The sequence below is a fragment of the Balaenoptera ricei genome, chromosome 8 (genome assembly GCF_028023285.1).
Source record: "Balaenoptera ricei isolate mBalRic1 chromosome 8, mBalRic1.hap2, whole genome shotgun sequence".
NCBI lineage: Eukaryota > Metazoa > Chordata > Mammalia > Artiodactyla > Balaenopteridae > Balaenoptera > Balaenoptera ricei.
In genome coordinates this window covers 9,572,526-9,597,733 of record NC_082646.1, presented here as the reverse complement: position 1 = coordinate 9,597,733, position 25,208 = coordinate 9,572,526, and the positions used below count along the sequence as shown (strand labels likewise).

General features: G+C 44.8%; 1 non-coding gene and 1 pseudogene across 1 annotated transcript; one reads left to right on the top strand and one right to left on the bottom strand.

Annotated features, from left to right (window-relative positions):
- The first annotated feature begins 1,016 nt into the window (after window positions 1-1,016).
- LOC132369580 (cdc42 effector protein 3-like) lies at window positions 1,017-1,795 on the top strand (annotated as a pseudogene).
- A 19,476-nt stretch (window positions 1,796-21,271) lies between these two features.
- Window positions 21,272-21,344, bottom strand: TRNAV-CAC (transfer RNA valine (anticodon CAC)). Its single transcript has one exon. It is a non-coding gene; the product is annotated as a tRNA-Val (tRNA).
- Window positions 21,345-25,208: the final 3,864 nt, after the last annotated feature.

Here is a 25,208-nt window from a genome sequence, read left to right as displayed (position 1 = left end):
GAGGTGCTTCCCCTTGGCAACGATTTGATTATCTAGTGTTGTAGTTGATATAGGGGGAAAAAAAACCAATAAATGTTGACTGTTTCATTTATTTGCTAGTTTTCAAGATAATGAATTAATTCCCTGAACTACTGAAGGGACCATTGAAGGTGACCAATTAATTTTTGTTGTTTCAAAAATTGAATCTCTCTAAAAACAAATACTGTATATTAATGCATATATGTGGAATCTAGAAAAATGGTGCAGATGAACCAGTTTGCAGGGCAGAAATAGAGACACAGACGTAGAGAACAAATGTATGGACACCAAGGGGGGGAAAGCAGCGGAGGGGGTGGTGGTGGTGGGATGAATTGGGAGATTGGGATTGACATATATACACTAATATGTATAAAATAGATAACTAATAAGAACCTGCTGTATAAAAAATATATAAAATAAAATTTTAAAAAAATTGAATCTCTCTAAATTAGGAGTTTGGGATTAACATATACACACTATTATATATAAAACAGATAAACAGCAAGGACCTACTGTATAGCACAGGGAACTATACTCAATATCTTGTAACAACCTATAATGGAAAAAAATCTGAAAAAGAATATACGTATAGGAGTCCGGAGACCCCGGCCTTGGGCGCCTTCACGCCGTCTCGGAGCGCATAATGCTGTGAGTAGGCGCCGTGCCGGCTGGCCCGGCTGGATCTGCGCGTGGCGGGCAGGGACTGCGTGTGCCTTCGGGGACTGTCGGTGCCGGGCGCCCGGCCCCAGGGTCAGCGGTTGGGATCCTTGGCGCCGCTGGTTTCTCCATGCTGTGGAAGGGACTGGCCGATGTAACCGGCTCTCCAGAAACCCCTGCTTGGCTGTAAGTCCAGGGAGGCCTCTTAGACCTCCATCTCGTTTCAGAGCCACTTCTGAAGCTACTTGAGAAAAATGATGTGACCGCTCCTATCAAAAAGGATGTTGGGAAACCTAAAACATCTGTGAAGAAAGTGGCCCTTTTTCCCTTTTGCAAAATCGACATCCTCAAACTCCCAAATGCCAGCCAAGATCCCAATTTACCTGAAAGCTGCCAATAACAAGAAAGGAAAGAAATTTAAACTGAGGGACATCCTGTCTCCGGATATGATCAGCCCTCCCCTTGGAGACCTCCGCCACACCATTCACGTAGGCAAAGAGGGCCAGCACGACATCTTTGGAGACATTTCCTTTCTTCAAGGAAACAAGTTTCTACCTGGAAACCAGGAGAAAGCACGCACGGGCCAGTTCCCTGGGCATAACGAGTTCTTCCAGGCCAACAGTACCTCCGACCCCATGGTCACAGAAATGCCCTCCCAGGTGCTCAAAAACGCCATCTCCCTCCCAACCATCGGAGGGTCCCAAGCACACATGTTGCCCTTGTTGTCACCGGTGACATTCAGTTGCAAACAGGAGTCCTTAGGGCGGGGAAGGCTACCCCGGCTTAGCTGTGAGCCGGGCACGGAGGAGAAGGCTCTGGAGGAAAGCGGCCTGTTGGAGAACGGGACGGTCCACCAGGGGGACGTCTCGTGGGGGTCCAGCGGGTCCGCATCCCAGTCCGGCCAGGGCAGGGGCAACCACTCCTGCAGCCTCTCCGAACAGTACCCGACCGGGCGGCCGAGGACATGTTTGACCATTCCGCCCCGTGCGAGCTCGTCAAGGAAAAGACTAAATCAGAGGAGTCCCTCTCTGATCTCACGGGTTCCCTTCTCTCCCTGCAGCTCGATCTTGGGCCCTCATTTCTGGATGAGGTGCTGAATGTCATGGATAGAAGTAAGTAACAGGACACCGCAGGCTCTTTTCCTTTGGGATAAAAGGTATCAAAAAACAGAACAAAACAAAACTAAACACAGTCAAAGAGAAGAGCTTCGCTGGCTATACTTGCTGTCGTGTGATGGGTTTTCTAAAATGACGTTCCTACAGAATATTTTTTTACCTGGTAGGCCCTGTTTGCAAAAACAGCGAAAGAAACAAAAAAACCTATCCTGGCAAAGAGAGCAAGTGAGTCAGAACCCATTTTCGGCGAGCATTGCAGATGTACAGCTCACATTTTTTGTTTTCAGACACATAAGAAATCTGGCTTGGCCAGGACTGGCGCTACTTATGAAGGGTTGTGCCGGTCACATTAAGGACCTTTACAGTACTCGCATTTTCTGAGCACGAGGAAGTCAAAATTTATTTAACACCCACGCCTTTTTTCTAGACTGTTTTCTATATTATATTGTTTGGGCTCACCATAGCAAATTCTTCAGTGTTAAAACTTTTCTCTGTTTTCACATGTGAACAACTTTACGGGTTTCGGGGATTTGCTTGTAGCTCTTAGATATCCCTATATGTTATATCTATATTGCAAAATTTTGACTGTCAGCTACATGTTGGTAAGACACAAGCAAAGTATTACTGTAACTAAGTTATTTTTAAAGTTAAAATATATTTTTATGTGCCTTTGGCTTTTGATTGCAGAGTCTACATTTTATAGGTACTACATCAAATATGGTCATTTGACTTTCCATTGGGGTTCCATTGTAAGCTGTGTATGTGTATGTTTGGAAAAATGTATTCATACTTAGCTTTATTTTTTTTCTTCATCTGTTATCATACTTTTCACAGCAGCCAACAATGGATTGTAAAGTGTAAAGGCACAGGTTACTCAGAATGCTTCTGCAGAGTCTGTGGGCTACACCACACAATGTTATTTGGAAATATGGGTATTTTAGTACAGTACATACTTGCAGTACATGGTACTTCATACAACACAATACAGAGTAAATGTTAAAATAAAAAGAATATACGTATATATATGTGTGTGTGTGTGTGTGTGTGTGTGTGTGTGTATATATAAATATATATAATTGAATCACTTTTCTGTAACTTGAAACTAAACAACATTGTAAATTAACTAGACTTCAATTTTTTTTTAAATGGTTAAATTTAAAAAATCTCATTATGGGGGAAAATGCCCAATTCCAGAAACAGACTTTTAATTATGTTGTACTTATTTTGGTAAAGATGCATGTCTTCATTGTGAATCTGGGATTTGTATACTATGAGAGTGATGATACAATTTTATTTAAGCATAGCAATATAATAAAGAAATGTTGAGAAGTCATTTTTTAAAAAACTGAATCTCTCATGTTAAAAATGAGGTAACTGAGAGCCAGAGAGGTTAAGTAACTGACTTAACATCACACAGCACACTGATGGCAGAGCTGGGTAGTGCTCTCCTGCCTCCCAGTTCATTCTAATCTTCCCCTTTCACGAGCAGAACCCCAAGACCTGGAGCCCTAGACTCCAAAGCTGTCTGAGGATATCTGAAAGGGCCAATAAATATTCGAAGCATTGTCCAGCTCCCTTCTGGCTCATTGCCTTCACTACTGGGCCGGCCCCAGCAGCCAGGTTGAGACTCACTGGGGAGGGAGGGGGGTAGCCTGCAGCTTGTGCACTGCTTCTGAGAGGGGGTGAGTTGCCAGCCCTGGAAATTCCACCTGTGTCAGGGAGTCATGGGAACGTGCCCAGGTTGCTATGGGGAGGCTTTCCGCCCTGGCTGCCGCAAAGCAGCCCCCTGCCAAATCCCGTCTTGCTGATTCTCAGCGGGAAAGTGGGAAGTCAGAGGAGAAAGTTCCAACCTGTCAGTTAGAAGGGAAATAGCTGAGAAGCCATCTCCCCACCATGTTAACGATCTTAGCATCTTAGTGTGTGTGTGAGAGAGAGAGAGAGGGAGAATATTTGGTAGAGGGCGGCGTCAGGGGAAGAGATGGGGGGAAGTGATCAAATGGGGTTAGGAGAAGGAGGCTCTGTGTAACCCTGTGCGGGGGCGGGGGAGGCTCCCTGGCTCCTGGGGACTGTTCAGCACTCCGTCTGTTCACACCTACTTACGTAGCTGATGACCTCGGACCCACCTACTTGTCCTGCCCTTCCCCCTCCCTGCTCCTCTTTTTCCTGCTCTCCTCTCCGCCCCCTGCCCCCAGGCTCCCAGGCTAGGGGAGGGTGACGGCAGCAGAGATAAGGACATGCTCTTTTATGTAAGGATGCGAATCCCTGCTAACTTGTGGGTTAGAGAGCCAGTCAAGGACAAGGACAAGGCTGCTACCAGTGGCCCTGGTCTGCGTCCTGAAACACAGTAGTGTGGTTACTCACCCTGGCTGGAGAGCAGGGTTGCTTGGACCGCATTCTTGGAAGTGAAATGAAACTTGACGGTGGGAGATACTACTGCCTCTACTGAGTCATAAAACTGGGATCTTTGGGCCAAGGAGTCCCAAGAAGCTGATCACTCTAGTTCTTTTCTCCTTGGAAGAAGATTCTGGAGGACTTCAGCCTGAGAGGTTATAATGTTTTAAAATTTTAAGTTGTGAAATTAATTTAGTGAGTTGTGATCAGAATATTATTTAAAAAATGAAATAGAGTAGACAGTAGACCAGGGTACGTTATTACATGGAGAAGGTGAGTATTGTTTCACGAAACTCTTTTTAGTGTTGTGTGTGTGTAATTGTGTGGGTGTGTACTGGGTCACAATGTATTTCTTACTGTAAATCACAGCCAAAAACTTTGAACATCATTGCTCTTTTAGAAAGTGTCAGGAATGAAGACTTGGAGTCACTGTAGGGTCTGCCATGAAATTGCTGTGTGACCTATGGTGGGTTGTTTAACCTCTCTGACCTTCATTTTCCTCATCTGTGAAGTGAATGAATGAAACCAAATGAGGAGATTAAACTGATGATTTCAAAGGCTCCTTCCAGCGTCAGATTCTATAATTTTTAAGGTAAATGAGAATTCAACCTGTTTTTAAAGATTCTCAAGGAAGGAGATGACATCCGCTCCAATAAGCAATAATTTCCATTAAAAAACAGCTCTTTCTCTTTAGGCTTCATTCATTCATTCATTCACCAAAGATGTATTGATGAGTCAGACACTGCCCTAGGTCCTGGAGAGGCAACAAGTGGGATAAAACACAAAAATCCCTGCACATGTGATGCTGCCTTAGAAACCTCTGTAGCAGTTTATGGTTGTTTTTTTTTTATTTTTCACTTACCATACATTTAAAATAAAACAAAATAAAACTGAAAACCTTCTGTAGACTTGAGAGGATAGTTATCATTTTTCCAAAAATTGGTCTGGACCCTCAGTTTCTCCTTCAATGAAGTGGGATGCAATCATGGAGTGCTAACAATTCAAAGTCTGAAAGGGTGCCGGAATGTCTTTTTTGCTCAGAAGGGTGACCTGACCTGATAATCTTAAATAGATAGACATCTGAATGTTCCAGACAGGAAATTATTATTTTCCTTGAATATTTTCCTTTTTTTCTAGGAGCTCTTGAAACCACAGACCATTCACTGAAAGGCAATTCACTTTAAAATGTTCAATTTCAGCTCCTTGACATATTCATCTTCTCTCAGTATAGAGATGAAAAGCCTCCTTCGAGGACTTTGGGATTGGGGTGGCATCTTTCTGGCCTTTAAGCCGAGAACTCTATTGTTTGGAGAAGGGGTTGGGTAAAGGAAACCTGCAGACTCCTGGCTACCAGGATGCTTAAATTCAGTGTTAGGAGTGCTAGAGGACTTTGGAATCTGAAATCATCCTGACCACCAGGGGGCAGTAAGAACTTGTTTTTCCACACCACCAATGATTGCCTTTCCCGTCTACTTTCGCCTGCAGTTATAGGCTGGTAAAATGACCTTTTCAAAATATGCCCGGCCACCTCAGAGCCCCTGAACGCCAGGGCTATAAGCAGTCAGTTGGCTGATTCTCCTCTCTCTCATCTCCCAAAATTAAACGTTCAGGTCCATTCACTGATTCAAAAGGTATCTATTGAATCCTTTTATGTATCAAGTACTGAGCTAGACTGTGCAAATCCAACCTTCATCAAGGCAAAGCCTCTGCTCTCCAGGACCTCACAGGCTAGGTTTTTCCATAAATGACAGACAAAGGGCTTGTTGCCCCCAAGGTGGTTTCACATGGTCCTGAATCCAAGGTTATAAGGCTGTTTTCTTACGGTGAGGTGAAGTTTCTAGGCATGCGGATCATAATCTTGACATTTTCAAATGAGAGAATATAGATGTCTGTCAGTGAGATTTAGGAAATGCCTTTGGTATTATAGCTAAATTTTCCGACACCAGTTGGAGCAGACTGTATAGGCTCATTGTGAATCCTAAGTCAGGAATCACTGTTTTGCTGTTGTAAACTTGCAGGACTGATCAATCTTTCTGGACCCAAGTTTTCCCAGCTGCTCTCAGAAAAGGCCAGGACACTAACAGAAAACTAAGTGAGATGGAAGAGAATGATATTGTGGGGCATTACACGGGTCTAGAATCCCCACGGGGATTTTGCTAGCCCCTTTGCTATGTGTTTACAGCTGGTTGTTTGTGTGGTTGGTAGCTTCCCTGCCACCTCTCTTATTTGGTGTAGACACAGGGTCTAGGTTATGTTAAAACTATAGTATTGGAACCCAGAAGTCAATAATTATGCAACCAAGGGATTAGATTTTATTTTTCACAATAACTTGGATGAGTTGAGTGTGTAAATGGATGACATGTTATAGCTCACTACTTTCTTAAAAATAGAATGGAACAAGGGAAGAATTCTGGGACGCACTTCTCCCAGACTTTTTTTTGGGTGGGTATTGCCCATAGGTCACGTTGAAAAAGTTTGGCAGGATTACCAATGCATGAAGGCACTGATGGGTAATGAGCATTTATGATTAAGTGCAATAACTGGGGTGTACAGGGAATCTGCTAGGTTGATGTGAACTGTCTCTAAATGGCTGAGCATGAATTCATGCAGGGATAAGCCTGCCTCCTAATACTAACACTGATCCAGCGGGTCAAGTTTAGATTCTTGGGCTTCTTCTAGGCCAGACCTCTGAAGACTAGAGGTCCTCTTTAGCTGAAAGCCCACTGCAGGCGAAAGTAGAACGCTGCTTCTATAACCTCCAGATAAAGTGCAATAGTTACTGTTTCAGAAGACAGAAGTAATAGCATAAGGATTGAACTGGTCTATAGTCTTTGTCCTCTTTTTAATTTTATCTGTTATTTGCCTGGAGGCAGCACTGATTAGAATAATTTTTACCAAAAGCCAGAGAAAAAGAAATTTGATTACATAATTTGATGACGTAGGCATTTTTAGGTAGTGAAAAGACCTTTGAAGGGGAATTAAGAAGCCCCAACCTGTCATTGTCTTACCACCTAAGTACCAGGTAAGCACTTTCCATAATTATGGTTATTTGGAAAGGGCGCACCTGGCTGGAAATCCCACCTTTGCCTCTTACTGTGGGACTCATGCAAGTCCTATAATTTCTCTGATCCTGCCCTCTCGTCTGTAAAGTAACATTACACCTATTCTACTCCCTTTATTGGGGTGTTGTAAAAATCATATTGCTCATTTGTGTGGAAGTGTTTCAATTACAAAGGGCTATACAGATGTGGGTTTTTATTTTGTTACCTGGCCCTTAGGGTCTCGTCTGGTCTTACCTGTTTTGCCTGCCCTTTCTTGCCCTGACACCCAGACCTGAGTTTCTGAGAAGGAGACCTGATGGTCAATTGTTTATTTGTCTTTGGTTTTTAGAATATGCCCTTTGTCCAGGCTGTCGGTGCTGAGTTACCATAACACAGCCTAATTACCTGCTGGCTCCAAACTCAAGGACCTTTGCCTGCAGCTAGCATGGCTTCCTGTTAACATCTACTTGTGAGAAATGGGCCTTATTTCCACCTTCAAAGTTGGTGACTTAGGTGCCTGAAAATAGAGTTCACAAGGAACAAATTAACAACAACAACAAAACTCACAACAAACATTTAGAGCATGTACAGTCTTTTTTTCTCCGTAGGTAGTTAGCCTTTTTCCCTGTCTTTCGAGGTCAATAACAGGTGTGTGACTTACCCTCACTGAGTTTCGATTAGTTTTGAACTGTGGTGGAGTTAGCATTATTGAGTCTCAAGATGAGATTTTAGAAATGGGTTCTCCATGTCCACCGCCCACGGGACATCTCTGATGCTAATAAGCTCAGGGAGGCCGAGGTGGGAGAGCTGTGATTATGAGGACAGGGACCAGACCCTTCGGAAGCTTCGAGGACAAGGAAAAAAGGAGTTTATAGAAGCAGAAGAAGAAATGGGCAAAAAGAGAGGGGAAGAAATCTTCCTGAGAAAGGGAGAAACGAAAGAAATGCAGGAGGAAAAGGGGAGTGAGGGAATCAGGATGGAGTAAAAGGAGGAAGATGAGGGTCTAGGAGACTTCTTTGCTCCAACCTCCTGCTGAGACAGAGCAGAAACAAATACTTTAGAGCTAAGTCAGCTGTGCCCAGATGTCTCTGAAATGCTCCATCTGCGCTTCTAAGACCGTCAGGGATTCAAGCCTCTTGAGTGCCCAGGTCTCCACCGACCCAGGAACAGCCTGCTGCTCGTCCTTGATCTAACAGGCAGTGGCAGCTGCATCCCACATCCCTAGAAGGCAGAATAGCCATCGCCTCTTCTTGAGAGCTGGAACATCACATGCTTTCTCAGAGTTTGAGGAGGACAAGGAAGACCTGGAGAGAAGATGCTGGCGAAGAGAACTCCCAGATCACTGTCTGTAGGGAGAGGCTGTGAGAAGTGATGAGAGCAGAGAGTGTGTCATTGGAAGACAAGAGTTCAAGTTCCCCTGCTCTGCCCCTTAGTTGCTAAATGGCTTCCAGGCAAGGTTTAATTTTTTTTTTTTTTTTTTTTAACCTGTGAAACACATCTCCACCTTCATGCCTACCTGTGGTTTATTAAGACGATGGATGCTATCCCTAAAGTGCCTTGCCTACCTCTTGGGGCACTTTCCCAGGGCCTTCTGTTTAAATATTTGGATAGTTTACCTTCTTTAGTAGGTTATGTTCTCCTCAAGGGCAGGATACTTAAAGATTTATCGCCCAGCATGGTACCTAGAGTATAGCAGGCATAACAAATATCTGCAACAGGCATCTAATAATCAAATAAACAAGGCAGATGATGGTTTCCTTTTAGGAATCCAGCAGGTAGATCTCTAGAAATCATGTCAGCTCTGGAACTGATCTGCTATTATTTAGTCTTGATGTGGCAGGTGTGGGCTTGGTGTTACTGGCTTAAGTTATATTTCGCCAGAGGTTGAGAACTACCTAGGGACCATCTGCACATCCCTAATTTTCTTCTTTTTAGATTAAGGAATGAATTTAATTTTGACATTTTTTAGATTAAAAATATTTTATTACCTTCAAAACAATCAATTATTATGAGCAAGTGAAATCTATAATGACACCACTTAGTACAATATAGAAAATCACACACACAAACACGATGTTGTAATTTTAGTGTACGTGCAATATATTTCCACTTTCAGCAAATGTATACAAATCTATACAAATAACCATAAATGATTAAATATATAGTAGATGTATGTTTATATTTTTAAATAGTTGCATTTCTCCTTTGAGTGAAAATACCATGATTTCCTTAGTCATTCTGTTTTTAATATTTTGGTTGTTGGCAACTTTTCACTGTTAAATAAACATTCTCTCTTACATTACATAAGAAATAATTATTATTACTGTTGAAAAAAGAGAAACAAACCTAAAGCAATTTGTTGAGTGCCTATTATGTGCCAGGCACTTTACTTGTAGTGTATCACTTAATTTCACAACCCAGGAAGTGTGTATTATTTTTCTCCTTTTGCACAGAAAAGAAAGTGAAACCTAGAAAAGTAAGTAGCTTGGCTAAGTCACGTAGGCAGTGAATACAGAGCTAGGATTTATATTCAGGTCTCCCTAACTCCCAAACCCTATTCCTCCAAATAACAAAGCTCGTAAGTGCAGGAATGTAAGGGCAAAGGTGTTAGGCTCTAACTAAAAATTTCCATGTTGCTTTCCAAAAGCTTGGTGCTATTATATAAAGCCCCACTCCCTAAGTATACTATTTTCCCCATAACTTTGTCTGACTTCATTTTTTAAGCCAAGAAACTCAAAGACCCGTATCCATTCTCTTCCTTACCTTGTAAGTATTGTTTTTAGACAGAACCCATCTTGAGTTTGAGTATTACCTGCCTGCAAAGGAGCATCAATTATATCACAGTCTGCCCTGAGTTCACCTAAGGGTAAGGACTCTCATCCTTACTGGAAGGTGGGACACACGTGGTTTCCTGCCCTCCAAACCAGCAATGGAGAAAAGTTCCACTTCCTTCTTTATTCGGTATCACCCCTTATACCTTTGAGAAGTGCAGCAAAGCACATATACTGTCAAAATAAGAGCTATGGGACACTCTGCTGTGATCTTTCCTGCCTTTCCCTCATCACATTGGTGGCTGTGCTGGGGGAATGTGTCTGGAATAGAGAACTGATCAACCAACATGAGGAAACATAATTATGGGATGGGGGGGGCGAGGCGGCATTGGAAAACATCCACAAGAACTCAGGGACCATTTGCACATCCCGTTTTGTCTGTTGAAATTCAGGAATGAATGGAACGTTCCACGAAGCACATGAGGAGGGATCAGAGGGAAAGCGTGGGGCTCTCCCTCTGCTGGGTCCTCTCTGAGGAGCTTAGAACTTGCACGATGAGCAAGAGTCCTTTTTTGTTAGTCACCATTTAATCGCTAACTTTTGCCATTTTGCTTTGTTGGTAAAACTGGACTTTGAGTTTTGTTTTAAGTGTTTCCTATTAAGAATCCCTGTTAATTGTTGACTCCGTGATGCCCATGAGGGTTCCAGATATCATTGCACACATACATGGACTTTGTGCAAAATCCACACAGCTGCCATTGCTGTAGCCCAGCCAGGGGTTAAATTGGTATCTTATTGTTGAGGTTTGTTTGGGGTTTTTTCCTCTGGCATCAGTGTCTTGTAAGTTATAGAAATAAATAAAAATGGTTTCTCTTTGGTTCAAAGAGGATTTTCCCCTGCAGCTGATTTTACTATAATATATAGCTTAATATAAAGCCTCACATTCTGAATACAGTTAAGCCTTCAAAGTGGATTAAGATTGTCGTGCTCGGGGCATTTCCAAGGCATTAGTTACAGTACATTGCATTAACTTTACCAGTTGCCTCTCCTGTAATGAAAGGGATAGAAAGATCACCCGCTTGAATAGAAGACCCAAATGCTGTCTTTTAACTTCTGTGGAGTGTGATGGAGCTGATAATTGAATGGGCAAAACCCATTCCATTGTTAGGAAGCAATCAAGCATTCTCTGGCTCCCTTAGAAAAGGCAAGTGCGGAAATCTGAGATGCTGGTCGCTGAAGTTCCATTCATACTAGTGATAATGATCATGGTCATAATCGTTCCAATTGTTACCATTTTCCACCTCCCCCCTTCTCCACAGGCCTTAAAATAAAAAACCTGTATTTTAAGCTATTAAGTTGACCTCCGTCTTTATCCATCTCTTTTTCTGTAAGTGGGGAACTACTGAAATGATAAGTGGATTTCATGCATGCAGCCTGTGTAGCGCTGTGCGAAGTGGATTTTTATAGGGCTCCCTGGTGTATGTATGATGTGTCTGTGCAACCAGACATCCCTTGCTGCTCGATGTCCCTTATTACATTAGCGATGAGTGTGCAATGCTTATACACACGATGGCGGGTGCAAAAGTTATACCTCCATGGGCTTTTCTTAGCATTTACTATGTGCTAGGGATTGTGCCAAAAGCTTTATGTGTATGATCTTGTTGATCTCTTACAACAAGCCCATAACACAGGCACTGTGGTTAACAGTCTGATTTTTCACGTGGGTTAACTGAGGCACTGAGACATTAGTTAATAAATGGTGGATCCCGGCTTTGAACCCAGCCATTCTAATTCAGAACCTTGCACCTAACTGCTAGGTCATACTGTCAACCATACTTGAGGAAATAAAGGAGTATTATAAGCTCAATGTAACTGGAAAGTATGCTGTAAATGTCAAGGATATGCAGATATGTCTGCCAGCTTTGGGAATTCGGATCTGCACATACCAGTACTGACATTTATCTCAAACAGGTCATGTGATGGATATTGAGAATGCATATTTTTACAAGGCATGTGCCATAACTGTGTAGGATAGGTGTATGAACGAGTTATCAAATCAGGTACCAGTTTAGGACCAAGATGCTGACATTGAAGACAGAGATCATTCCACGCCAGAGGAGAGACCAAGCTAACCATGGGAGAGCACAAACTCTGGCATCAGATTGTGATGCTGAAAACTCGGCCTCTGTGCACTGGTGCCGAATTGAATCTCAGAGACAGAGTTTTGGGTGAAGTAGAAAAGAATAGCTTTATTGCTTTGCCAGGCTAAGGCGGACACAGCAGGCTCCTGCCCCTCAAAAACTCTGCATTCCAACCTGGGGGGATTTGGTGAGGAGTTTTATAGCAACGGTTCAAGGACGGAGTTGCTAATAAGAATCAGGGTGTGTGCAGGGCCTGCACTGCTTTAATCTGGCCGCAGGTGGTCTCCTGATGAGCTTCTCTAGTCCCTTTAATCTGGCCTCAGGTAGTCTCCTCCTTTGTCTCTGCATCCCCTCCCTTCCCTGATTAGCAATTGCTCGCATCTGCCCTTTGACACTCAGAGAAGGTCATGGAGGCTGGAGTCTATTCCCTACAAACAAGAAACGGGGGACACAGAAAGCCTTCGTGCCCAGGAGCCCCACAGGGTCCTGCTCCGTTTCAGTTGTGCAGTTTGAACCCCAGCCGAGCTGCTGATTAGCTGTGTGTCTTTACATGACCTTTCCAAGCCTCACTTTTTCTCATTTGAAAGTGGGGATAACAACTACCTCATTGGGGTGATTTGAGGATTCATTGAGATCATGCCTGGTTCACAGTAAGCGTGCAGTAAATGTTAGCTAGTCCTACTATGATTGTGTTTGGGTTGGTCTAGTTTAAGTAAAATTCCCTTCCCATCTTCAGCATAGAACCTGTGTACGTCAGTAGCTCTTTGTAACATTTCCCTTCAGAAAACAAGCAAATGGTTCCTGGAACCTGGGCCAAACCCTTACCCTTATAAGGCACTTAGTGCCCATAAAATGGAAAACAAATTATTTTGACAGCGTGCTGTAGAGAGCACTGTTAGTAAAACAGTAACAGACAGGATGAAGCAGTTTAACGTGTAGAAGTATGTGGTAACTTCAGTAAATCAAAAACTGTTCTTAAAGTTTATTTTTTACAAAGTATGCGCTACTGTGTTTCTGGACTCAGCTCCTCCGTAATTAATGGATTAACTTCGTCTTTGTACCGCAGCAAACAGGCTAACAAAGGCAGCCAACAGAGAGGCACTTCTTGAGCTCAGTTCCTTATCTATAAAATGTGGCGGGTGGCTTCCTCTAAGGTATTTTTTCCCCTTTGCAACTCAGACGGAATGAACAGTCATTTAATTGTGGAACTAAGTCGTGACTTAACATTGGCCTTATAATCAAGATTGGCAAACATCCTTGGGACAGGAAACCATGGAAGAGGGTGGTGATTTTCTGGAGTGCAGGGTAGCTGCAGAACTCAAGTGGGCCTGGGCTTCCCACACGGGGAAGCTGGGAGCTGGGCCTATCTGGAGATCTTCGCCAGAGAGTGGGATGAAATCCTTTCTCACAGGAGTGGTTAAACTGAGGCCCTCACCAGTCCCTGAGGGAGAATTGATTAAACTCCATTTCAGGGTGTTTTCCTAAGAGCTGATAGGTAAGCAGCTGTTTCCAAATGCATTCTTGTTCCTTCCTTTAATCACTCCCCAAAGATTCATAGTCTAAACACCCTTACCTAAGAAACCTGAGCTTTTAGTTAATCAGGAATGGCTGTTCTGGGCAAAGAGCATTGGAGTCCCAGGTGACTTCTCCTGAGACCTCCTACGCGATGTAGCATGAGTGTGTCGTGATGATCTGAGGGAAAGTATGACCATGGTCAGAGCTGTCCCAAGGGACACTGCAGGGCTGAGATGGGCCGTGTTCTTCAGCCTTCGTCTCTCCAGAAGGGCAGGCAACCCCCAGAGAGCATGGGGCTGGGAAGCTAACTGCTCTGGGTGCCTCTTCAGTCCTCCGGACTCCCCTCCACCAGCACTGCCCCACCCACCATTTCTTCACTCACAGACGTTCACTGAGCAGTTACACCGTGTGGGGCGGTGAGCTCCGTAACAGGATGACACAGATGCACGGGACAGAAGTCTTGCCTTGGTGGCATTGCAGCCTGAGGGGATGTGGAAAAGGCACACGAGTAATTATGATACAGGGTGGAAAAGGATGTGTTGCAAAGCAGTGTGGATAAAGTGCACCAAGGTCTTTTTATACAAGTAAGGATTGACTTAAATGAATGTGGAGGACATTCTCAAAAAAGAAAAGAAGGAGAAGTCATGAAAGGACAATTAGAAGCTATTGTGGACTTGTTCCAGCACGTCAGAACCTCTGGGATACTATCAGCCTTCGACCTGGAAGTGCCCGCTGAAATCATCTGGTCTCAGCCTCAATGTGAGAACGTCCTCCACGCGTTCAGTCTCTGCTTGGACACCTCCCCGATGGGGAACCCACCATTTATTTTTGGATGAACAGTGTCTGGTCATTGAAGGAAGGGGGGAGAATCTCTAAGAATGGGGTGTGTGTGTGTGTCTGTGTGTGTGTGTGCAAAAGAGAGAGAGAGACACAGAGAGAGAAAAAGAGACAGAGACAGAGGGAAGAAAGAGAAGAGGAGAGTGAGAAAGCGGCAGGGCAGTAACCTAGGTTTTCAGTATCCTGGTGGGGCCCTCCCTGAAGGACAGTGGGACCAGTGAGTGCTGACTAGTCGCTCTTTGGTTAAGCTGGGAGATTTTATTTCGGTGGGGATGGAGTCTGATGTCCTGATTCCAAGGTCCAAGGATGCAAAGGTGAACTTGCACAGAGTGAGATCATGTGAGCCAGCCTTCAAGAACAGAGACTCTGCCCTGGCTAGCAAGATTGAAGCTACTGCCTTTCTAAGTCCTGGAAACAAGTCAGATCTACCTGTGGAAGCTAAATTAGAACCCGAAGACCACAGAGAAGATACTTTTAAAAGTCTTTAGTGTTTACTAAGCTACCATTTCAGCAGACGGTGGCAAGCCTCGTTTTAAGCAAACCAACTTAGTGGAGCCTCAAGCTGCCCTGTTTGTGCACAGGCCCTGCTTGGAGCATTGTGTGGAAAAATCTCAGTAACAGAAGCCTCCAGGCGCCAGCACCTGCAGAGCCCTGCTGACTCACCTGAGATCTACAGGTGGACTTCTTAACAGGTAAGAGGTGTTAGAGACACTTGGGTACAAATTAGGAATTAGGGCTTCACTGACTTCTTTAGTTGCAAATGAGAAACTGCTTACGTGACCAGAACGTGCCAATAAAAAGTACTTCTTGGACTTCCCTGGTGGCTCAGTGGTTGGGAGTCCACCTGCCAATGCAGGAGACACGGGTTCGAGCCCTGGTCCGGGAAGATCCCACATGCCGCGGAGCAACTAAGCCCGTGAGCCACAACTACTGAGCCTTTGCTGTAGAGCCCGCGAGCCACAACTACTGAAACCCGCATGCCTAGAGCCCGTGCTCCACAACGAGAGAAGCCACTGCAATGAGAAGCCCGCGCACGGCAACAAGAGTAGCCCCCGCTCGCAGCAACGAAGACCCAACAGCAGCCAAAAATAAATAAATAAATAAATAAAGTATTTCTTGCAAGCACTTCTACCAAGTGAATTCTACTAAGTGTTTGGGATAGAGTTTCTTTTCAGAGTATTTAGAATTCAATAGGAAGACCCAAGGAAATTGGTATTAACTTTGTGGTGTGTTTTAGATAGGGAACAAATAGAAACCGACCGAATTAGACAGGAAAACAGTGTCTCAGTTTGCAGAATCACAATCGCCAGTATCAATTTATTTACCAAATTGCAAATCAAAGTCTCCACAAAAAATGGCAGGGAGAACCAGTTGAATAGTGACTGACAATATTTTTTTACAGGAAGTTGAAATAGAGTGATATGGAGGAGTGCAGAAAACACTGGTTTGGGATTCAAACTACTTGGGTTTGAATCGCATCTTAGCACCTAAAGTTGATCTCTCTGGGCTTCGTTTTCTTCATCTCTAAAATGGGAAAATTGGCACGACCTCAGGATTTTCGTGAGGCCTGAATGAGAAAATACAGTGCCTGGCTCGAGAAATTTTAGATGAATCTGCAAATTTTTAGGCCATTGGAACATTTCTCATCTATGCTTGGCTGAAACAGATTTTTCATTTGGTTCAAGCCATCATTATCATATATTTGCTTTGAAATGAAAGGATATGAGCATGTAAGTTGATCATTCACAGACATACGTTCATTAAGTAGTAGTAGTGTTGCAAAACTGTGTAGCAATCGAGCAATATTTGAAATGCATGAGGGGAATTTCCCACATAAAGGAATTCTATTTGTGTAAAGCCAAAAGGCCTTTGCAAAAGCAATAAACACTGTGATGTCTTTTGTGCAAATACGAACGTTCACGTGTTGGGATCAGTTCGAGTGAGGTGCTTGTGTTTCATTAACCTCTTGCTCTCTGGCGGTTTATGAGGGACTTAGATGCACACAGAATGTGTGTGGGCAAAAGCAGAATGAGTATCTGGATTCCTTAGTTCCATTTGTTTTTTAATTATTCTTTGAGGTCAAAATACTACCTCCAAAACAACACTGGAAGTAATTAAGGTGGAATTTGACCAAAAGATATTTGACTTATAGAAAGCAATTTCCATTTCAGCCTTATGTCCTTGGTCCAAGATTGAGCTTACCAGTGCCTCAGTTTCTCATCTGTGACCTTGGGTGGGACAGGGCAGAGGAAGAATGGACCAAATAGCTAATGAAATTGGACTAAGTATCTGATGTGTCTTCCAGGCCTATAATTCTATTGCCTAAGGAAGTTCTATTGCTCATAAAACTTTCCAACTGTCAGACAGAGTTAATATGTCTTCCCAAAGTACTAACTTACATCAAGGGAGTGGTTGAGGGTATGGGAAACGGAGCTCTTTCTTTTCCTGGAACTATGAAGAAACAAGATCACTCAGCATTCAGTGATGTTTCAGGTTCATGTGGACATCTGGTATTCAATGGGTGGTCTCCTCGTAGAGTGTGCCGTATTCAAGTCGATTAATTGAATAAAAATGTTCCTACATCTAAAGAAACAATCTATTTTAATGAATCCTTTCTGTAAAACAAATGCTTTGTATTATAAGATGATCATTACAATGCATACATTTTTTTAAAGTATTTATTTATCTATTTTTATTTGGTTATGCCAGGTCTTAGTTGCGGCAGGCGGGCTCCTTAGTTGTGGCATGTGAACTCTTAGTTGCAGCATGCATGTAGGATCTAGTGCCCTGACCAGGTATCGAACCCGGGCCCCCTGCATTGGGAGCGTGCAGTCTTAACCACTGCACCACCAGGGAAGTCCCCCCAGTGCATACCTTTTAATTTTTTTATTATTTTTTAAAAAAATTAATTTATTTTATTTATTTTTGGCTGTGTTGGGTTTTCGTTGCTGCACACGGTCTTTCTCTAGTTGTGGCAAGCGGGGGCTACTCTTCGTTGTGGTGCACAGGCTTCTCATTGTGGTGGCTTCTCTTGTTGTGGAGCTCGGGCTCTAGGCACATGGGCTTCAGTAGTTGTGGCACTTGGGCTCGGTAGTTGTGGCTCACAGGCTCTAGAACACAGGCTCAGTAGTTGTGGTGCACGGGCTTAGTTGCTCTGCGGCATGTGGGATCTTCCCGGACCAGGGCTCGAACCCGTGTCCCCTGCATTGGCAGGGGGATTCTTAACCACTGCGCCACCAGGGAAGCCCACCCCCAGTGCATACATTTTTAAAATCTGTGTTTTCATACACCAGGATTGCTTAAAGCAAAGTAGACTTTTCCAGTTCATAGACTGTGAGAGCTACAATCGAGACTTCAGAGATCACCCAGCATAACCAATCCCCAAATCCCAATTTCAGAGTGTTTAAAATACCAAGCAGTCACTGAATTGTGAATTTTGTGGGCAGTGGTCCAGGGTCTCAGCTCCTAGAGGAGGGGTGGGGGAGTGCAAGCACCGGCGTTGCCACTAGGGGGCAGTTGCGGGCGGAGTACAGCCAGGGTAGAGGGTGGTGGACTATTTATTCCTGAAAAGTGGGAACATCTGACAGTGTGACTTTCATTTCAAGGCAAGAGCTCACACTAAATGCAGAATTTTACAGGAATGAATTATCTACACTTACTGCCTCCGGATGTGTTACTTGCAGAAGGATAAACAACTCAGGTTGCAGTGGGAATCTTTGTCCAGATGTGGATTACATGGGCTGCAGCTGAAAAGCCTCTCCTGAGCCCAGCCTTCTTTAGCTCCTTCCTGTGTCACAACAAAATAACTCGAATTTTTGGTTTGAAGTGGTATGTAAAGGCTAGTGTCCCTGTCATGCTTGGCAAACATGCCGTTGTATCCATCAGAACAAACTGGGCAGCTTTTACAGTTTCAGCGTCATACCCCAGGGCAAGAAGTTACCACGGTTCTGGTCAACCCTGGAAGCACTGTTCCAACATCTCTACTGCTCTGGATCCAGGTTTGCGTCTTTGTAAAAGGGGGCTACTTTTCTGATTTAAGGGAGGTGGAATAGCCCGAGTTTCTGTCAGAAATAAAAGCCTTAGGTGGTTGCTTTAGTGCTTGAAAGGAATCATTTCCTAGAGCTTTGGGGCCCTTCTCTTTGAGTGAATTAAGCCTCCAGGTCTTTGTCTTGGTCTTTGCATGCAAAGCACTTTATCATCTGTGAATCCTTTGCTGTTTGATATGTGACTTTAGTAAATGTCTGTAACCTCCCTGTGCCTCCTTCTCTAATCTCTGAAACAGAACGAACAGTGGAGATAAAGTGATGGTTGGGTCAGATCTTTGAAATCTCTGTTCCATCATTCTGGAATTTTGTGATCACCAGGATGTAAACTCCTCCAGGGCACAGACTTGGCTATGTGCACAGACACTCCCCCACCTTGTTTTCTAGCACTTAGAACATAGCGTGCTCAATCAATTTGTGTTTAAATGGGTGAATGAAGGAAGATTTATAGTAGATGTAATCTCTTGCTCTCATCCCTCACCTAATGGAACATTATGATCCAGGCTGTTCTTTTTGTGATTCCAAGAATATACCCTGCTCTCTTTTACACCTCAGTGCCTTTGCACAAGTGGTCCTTCTGCCTGGAAGCATGCCCCCCTTGGTCTAGCTGGAAAACTCCTCTGCTAACCTTCCACCTTGGGTAGGTACTGTCTCCTCCAAGAAGAGGAGGATCAAGCTCTCTCTCCTGTGGGCTCACACTGCATTTGGTACATGCTTCTATTGAAGTGGGTTTTCTTACCAAACTGTAGTTCTTGGATTGGTTTTCTGCTCTCCCCCCTGCCTCAAGATTTGAAGCAATTGAGGCCAGGGTCATCTTTGATAAACATTCAAAAATTATTTTGAGGAATAAATAAATAGTTTTGCAGAAACTTTTCAGAAACCTTTTACAGTACCCAGTATTATGGTATGCTTAGAGTCTGGGCATATTAAATACTTTTTGATTGATTTGCTAGATTACCAGGTACACCCCCAAGCTTCAATTTTCTTAGCAGATATAGGCAGAGCTCCATTTTAAAAGGCATAATCATACAGTCACATTTTGTTCCTCTGAAACATAACATCTGCCAACAATCACACACACACACACACACACACACACACACACACACACACACTACTTTTCCCCAGTCTAACTCCAGATCCTCGAAGAGTGTTTAACACACAGAAGATGCTCAATAACTATTTAAGAACGAATAGGAATGAAAGGCACTCCTTCCACTGCCTGGTTTCTGGAAAGCACGGTCTCTTGCAGCCTCCATGTATTGCTTCGCTCCGTGCTCTTCCATCTGTAGCAATCACATTCCGTCTCCTGCCCTCACCACCGCTGTTCCCTCAGAGGTCACCAACAACCCAATTACAAAATCTAATGGGATTATCTCAGTCTTCCTCCTGCCTGACTTCATTACAGCATCGGGCATCACTTAGCTTTCTGAAATGTGGTGTAATTGAAAAAGCATGAGTTTTAAAGCAGGGAGACCCTGGTTTAAATTTGTGCTCCTCTTCCACTTGCTGTGTGAACTTGGGCAAGTCAGGCACCTTTTAAAATCTCTCCTCATCCTAACATGGGACTTTCGATCTCTGTTTCTCAGGGTGGTTGGGAGGGTTGAATGGGACTTCGTGTGTGAAGCACTTTGCCCGGTGTCTGGCTTGCAGTAGTCATTCAACAAACACTGGCTCCTTCCTTCCCTTGACTTCCGAATCATCCCACATTCTTGGTTTTCTTCCAATCTGTGCCTCTGAATAAATCTTCATAGGACTTTTCTTTCCCTTGCCCACCTCCTCTCATCCTACATTTTTCTCCCACCCTATTTCACATTTTCTCCATCATTTACCTGCACTGTTTGCCATGTATATAGTTGATACTCCAAAAATATGGACCGATTGAATGACAGTCTCTGGATTGGCCTCTGTGTGTCCCATCTTTTGCTTCTCCAATATGTATTTCACACTGTCACCAGAACTGCTGTTCCTCAAATACAGGTTGATAACGTCACTGCCCCCCCTCAAGAAAAAACCCCAGCAAAACTTGAATAGCATCCCTTTGTTTAAAGAGTAAACTAAACTTTAAATACTCACCAATATGACCCTCTTGTTTGTCCATCCTCATCTCCTCTATGTCCTTCCATGAGCCCTGACTTCTTTCTCCCTATTGTCAAAAACTCTCCATGGGTTTTTTTCTCTTCAGTGCCTTTACTCAAACGTTTCCTTTACTCCAGAATGCTCCATTCCTCTTTTCTACTGAAATTCATACGTTAAGTCTTCACTTCAATACTAATTCCTCCATGCAGCCTTCCTAGACCACTCTTTCCCTCTGGTTAAAATTTATCGATTTTCCACTCACACCTGTTAGTGCTTACATTTTGCACATAATTAATTCTGCCCTGCTAGGCTGTATGCTCCAGCGCACATCCCGTGTCACGCTTGTCTTGCTGTCTCCCCAGCGCTTAGTAAGGAACCTCACACAGTGCTGTAGCTTAGCATGTACTCTTAGAATTAAACTGAATGGAAAATCAACGCGAGTAGTCATGTTTCCTAACACAGGTCTTATAACAGAGACTTAATTAGGTACAAAAAGGCCAACATTTGTAGAGCACTTCCTAGGTGCCAAGCGCTATTCTAAGTGCCCTACGCTGTTCAGATGCTCTCACAACAGCTGCAGGAGGGAGACACTATTTTTTAAAAATATTTATTTATTTATTTATTTGCCTGCGCCGGGTCTTAGTTGTGGCACGCGGAATCTAGTTCCCTGACCAGGGATCGAACCCGGACCCCCTGCATTGTGAGTGCGGAGTCTTAACCACTGGACCACCAGGGAAGTCCCATAGACACTATTAATTATCCTGATTTTTTTTAGGTGCGGAGACAGAGACAAAAAGAGAAATTAAATAACTCATCACCAATTCCAACAGCTGGTAAGTGGTGGAAAGGGTCAGAAGCTCAGAGAACAGGCCTGTGGGCCTGTGCACGCAGTCACTAGTTTACAGTGCCCATAGTATTTGGACCCTTCCGAAGAAAGCAGCAGGTAACCCAGAGCAGGCCACCTGCCTCCTCTGGAATGGACGACAAGGAGACGGGTGGGGTGACCGCAGGAAGTCTTTTCCAGCCCTGACGATGTCCTTTGGAAGATGTAGAGGACAAGTGATGATGTCTGTCCGCAAGATCAGGGTCAGCCAAATGTTGTGCAGAATAGTCTGGATTGACTCCGAAGCCTTTCGATGAGCAATTAAACCAGGGAGGCTTATCTGGTGACAGTCCTCCCGGGGTGACGTCATGGCTTACCCTGGCATCGGCCCCCGAAGGCTGGCGGAAGCGTGCTGCCAACCTTGCGCGTTTCCCAAGGCTGAGAGGCCTCGCCAGCGCACCATCCTTGGGAACTGAGACCCGGGAAAAGTCTTGCAGCTCTTTCTTCCTTTTTCTCAGAAGGAGAAGCTGGACGTGGAGGCTGGTCCACTGTGGTTTTGTTTAGGTCGTGCTTAGCCAGCATCGTCCAGCCTCCTCTAATCATACAAGCTGAGCGCAGAAACCGCACTGATGGCTTCAGTCACGAGCCCCTGCATAGGGTGATAAGGGAGGGATTAGAGCAAGGAGCAGACTCAGGCTCCCAGGGGAGGGCTTGAGCTCACTCCCTCCAATTTCACCGGCCCCCGCCGTCCCTGCTCCCGGCTCCTTGTCCTTCACCACCCTCGGATTTCTGTTTCACGGTGCAAGATATTAACGCTGTCTGTGGGTTTCAGGGAGGTATTTAGTATCCAGTAATCAAAACGCCCTGGGCCAGAAATGCATCAGTTCAAATGGACTTTGTTTTAGGCATACGTGAATTGCTTTTATTTAAAAGAGAGAAAATCTGGGGCCCACAGACCCATGATGGTTGGGCCTTTACGAGATCATTCTTTTCTGCCTCTGCCTCTAACTGGGCCCCAGTTACCTTTAAAGATGTGCAGAGAAAGCCGCCCTCTAACCATCTTAGGTCATCCATTCCAGCCCTTAATTGGCCTTTCTCCCGGGAAATGTTTATCATCTAACCTGAATCTCCCACACAGAGTACTACACAAACTCATTTCCTCTTGGTTGGCAACGGAAGAAGTGTTTCAGTATATGATCCGGCCGTGCTTCATTTTGTATTTGAAGACAGTTCATTACACTGCTCTTATGGCCTCGTCCACATTTCTATCAGGATTTCCAGTTTCTCTGATAGCAACAAGTTTCTCTTCGTGAATGCCCACTGCCCACTTCTTTCTCCGGCCCGTGAGCCAGCGCATGGGTCTGGCTATTCTGATGTCATGAGGGAGAGAGAGTCTGTGTCCTCACCTTGAGGGGGAGCACTGACTGTCCTGTGGCAGCCGCGTTGGAGGGGACACGCCTGTCCGTGCTATGGGGAGCTGCCTGCCCTTGGCATCCCTGGGGCTGGAGGGATGTGGGTGGGTGGTGACCTGCCCCTTCTGCCTCCCAATCACTTGGGTGGGCACCCAGGAGAAATCTAGCTTCTCAGCTGCTATTTTTCACTTAAGTTCCCTCCTGGAAGTTTCTGCTGAATAATGGACTTTGGAGTTTGCGGGGCTCCAGAAGTAATAGACAGGTGTTGGATGTCTTGTGTCTGCAGGAAAAGGGAGCCTGAACAGTTGAGAATAAACAACAGTTGCTTGGTAATATGAGCTCCTTTCTTTAAAGTCAGAGGCCTGGCTGTGAGCTGGGGGCAGGGAGGCCTGGTTGGCCTGGCACCACCTGTCTGGAGAGCCAGAGGTGAGGGCAGTTTCCCAGGGAACCGCCGAGTCGGCTGAGAGTGAAATATGGGAGAGAAGTGGTAGGGTGGGGGGACTTGGGAGGAATGCAGTGGCTCAGATTCTGAAGCTCTTTAGTCCTGACCCCCTGACACCAGCTCCTCTGAGAAATTGTTTTGCAGAACTTTGCACTTCCCTTTCCACACTTGTAAAATAACGGATGGAACTGAATAGCTACACGTCGTTTCGTGACATACCCAACTAAAATCAGGGCTGGTAAAATGCTGGTGCTCCAAGGGACCTGCTTTTCCAGAGCTGATGCATTTGGTGAGATTTGGGTGGCCTCTAAGTGGCTTCAGATGACCCAGGTTCAAGTTCTGGCTTTGTCATGGATCAGTTATTGTGTTCTTATCTCTGACCTTGGATATCTTTCTGTGCCTCACTTCAATAAATTATAAAATGAGGGTAATAACATCTGTCCTTCTCACTGCTAGGGTCACTGGGAAGATAAACTATTACATATGAGAAAGCCTTTGTGACAGTGTAAAGGTTGCTTTACAAACAAAACACACAGGACACTGGACAGAACCAAAGGAGGGACAAACTTGGTCCTTCCTTCAATGTGTGTAGTTTTCACAGCAGTGATGACTTGCAGCTGGAGGGCATTTCATTTTCAAACTGGTGTCCCATTTATCATCTTCCTTGACAGTGCCACAGTGGAAAGGAAACAGCGGAGGGTGGTGGGATGGGGATGTGTTTTAAAAGAAAAAAAATTTTTTTTTATTGAAGTAGAGTTGATTTGCAATGTTGTGTTAGTTTCTGGTGGATGTGTTTTGAGTAGGGCTTTATTGGGTGACAAGTACGGTCTTTTCTTTAAGCTGAGACTGCTGGTGGAGGTGAGCTAGGACAGTGGCTGGGGGTTCAGGTACTCTGGGTATCTGCTTCTCAAGGGAAACCGTTGCAGACTTAGTGTGGAGGAGGTTTTCCCTCAGGCCAGGAGAAGTATAAATGATCACTCTCAACTAGCATCTCTTGTGGGTGGAAAAGGGGCTGAAGTGTGTGGGAGGAGGAAGCTGCTTGCTTTTCTTCCTTTCAAGGGGCGTACATTTAAATTCAAAGGGCGCACGGTCCCCTTAAGGGGGCCGCTCCCCTTGCTGAATCTTCCTCTCCCCAAAATACCCATGGAACCTTCTGGCCCCTGTCTGTGCACCCTCCTGTTTTGTTCCATCTTGTTTTGTTTTTTGGCTTCCCAGTGAACGGTAGTGAGCCCGCCCACCTTCCTTTTGCCCCTTAAACACCTGAGACGCCGCTCTCTTAGTTCAACAGCCCCCCTTAACAAGCAGGTTCCTTGAACTGAAAAGTTACCAGATCCCCGGCAACCCGCTCGTCTTTGGAGGAAATCCAAGGCAGTGAGCAGCTCTGTGGCTTAGCTCCGGACCCTGAAGTTTGGAGGGACAGCCTGGCTTCCTTGGCATTCCCGGAGCCGGAGGCAGTATCCTGCTGCTTGCCAGGCCTGACACCTGATGGGAAGGAGTTTATCCTTTCCGGGACACAACCAGGAGTTAAAATAGAATGATTCCAAGCCACCCTTGAGAAAGCCAGTGGCCGGATGTGGAGAAGAGTCAGAAATAAGACAGGCCCGCTGTTCCAGGGAGTCATTTACAGGTGGGCCTGGCTCTGGCTTTTCGGCTTCAGTCTCTCTCTCTCCCTGAGCAAAACATACTTCCCTCAGATTCCTGGCCTCATGGAGGCTGTGCAGGGGTCACAATGCCTTGAGCTCCCCACCTGTGTCATTGCAGGGCATGGTGGACCCATGGCCAGCTGTCACACTTGAACTGCAGGGACATATTCTCTTACAGTGAGTTCAGGTGGTCTTTAGGAATGTGATGTTTTCCTCAGCTTTGGGACACTTGTGAAATGTTCTCATGACCTTCATGCTGGCACAGAAGCTGGGCATTGTT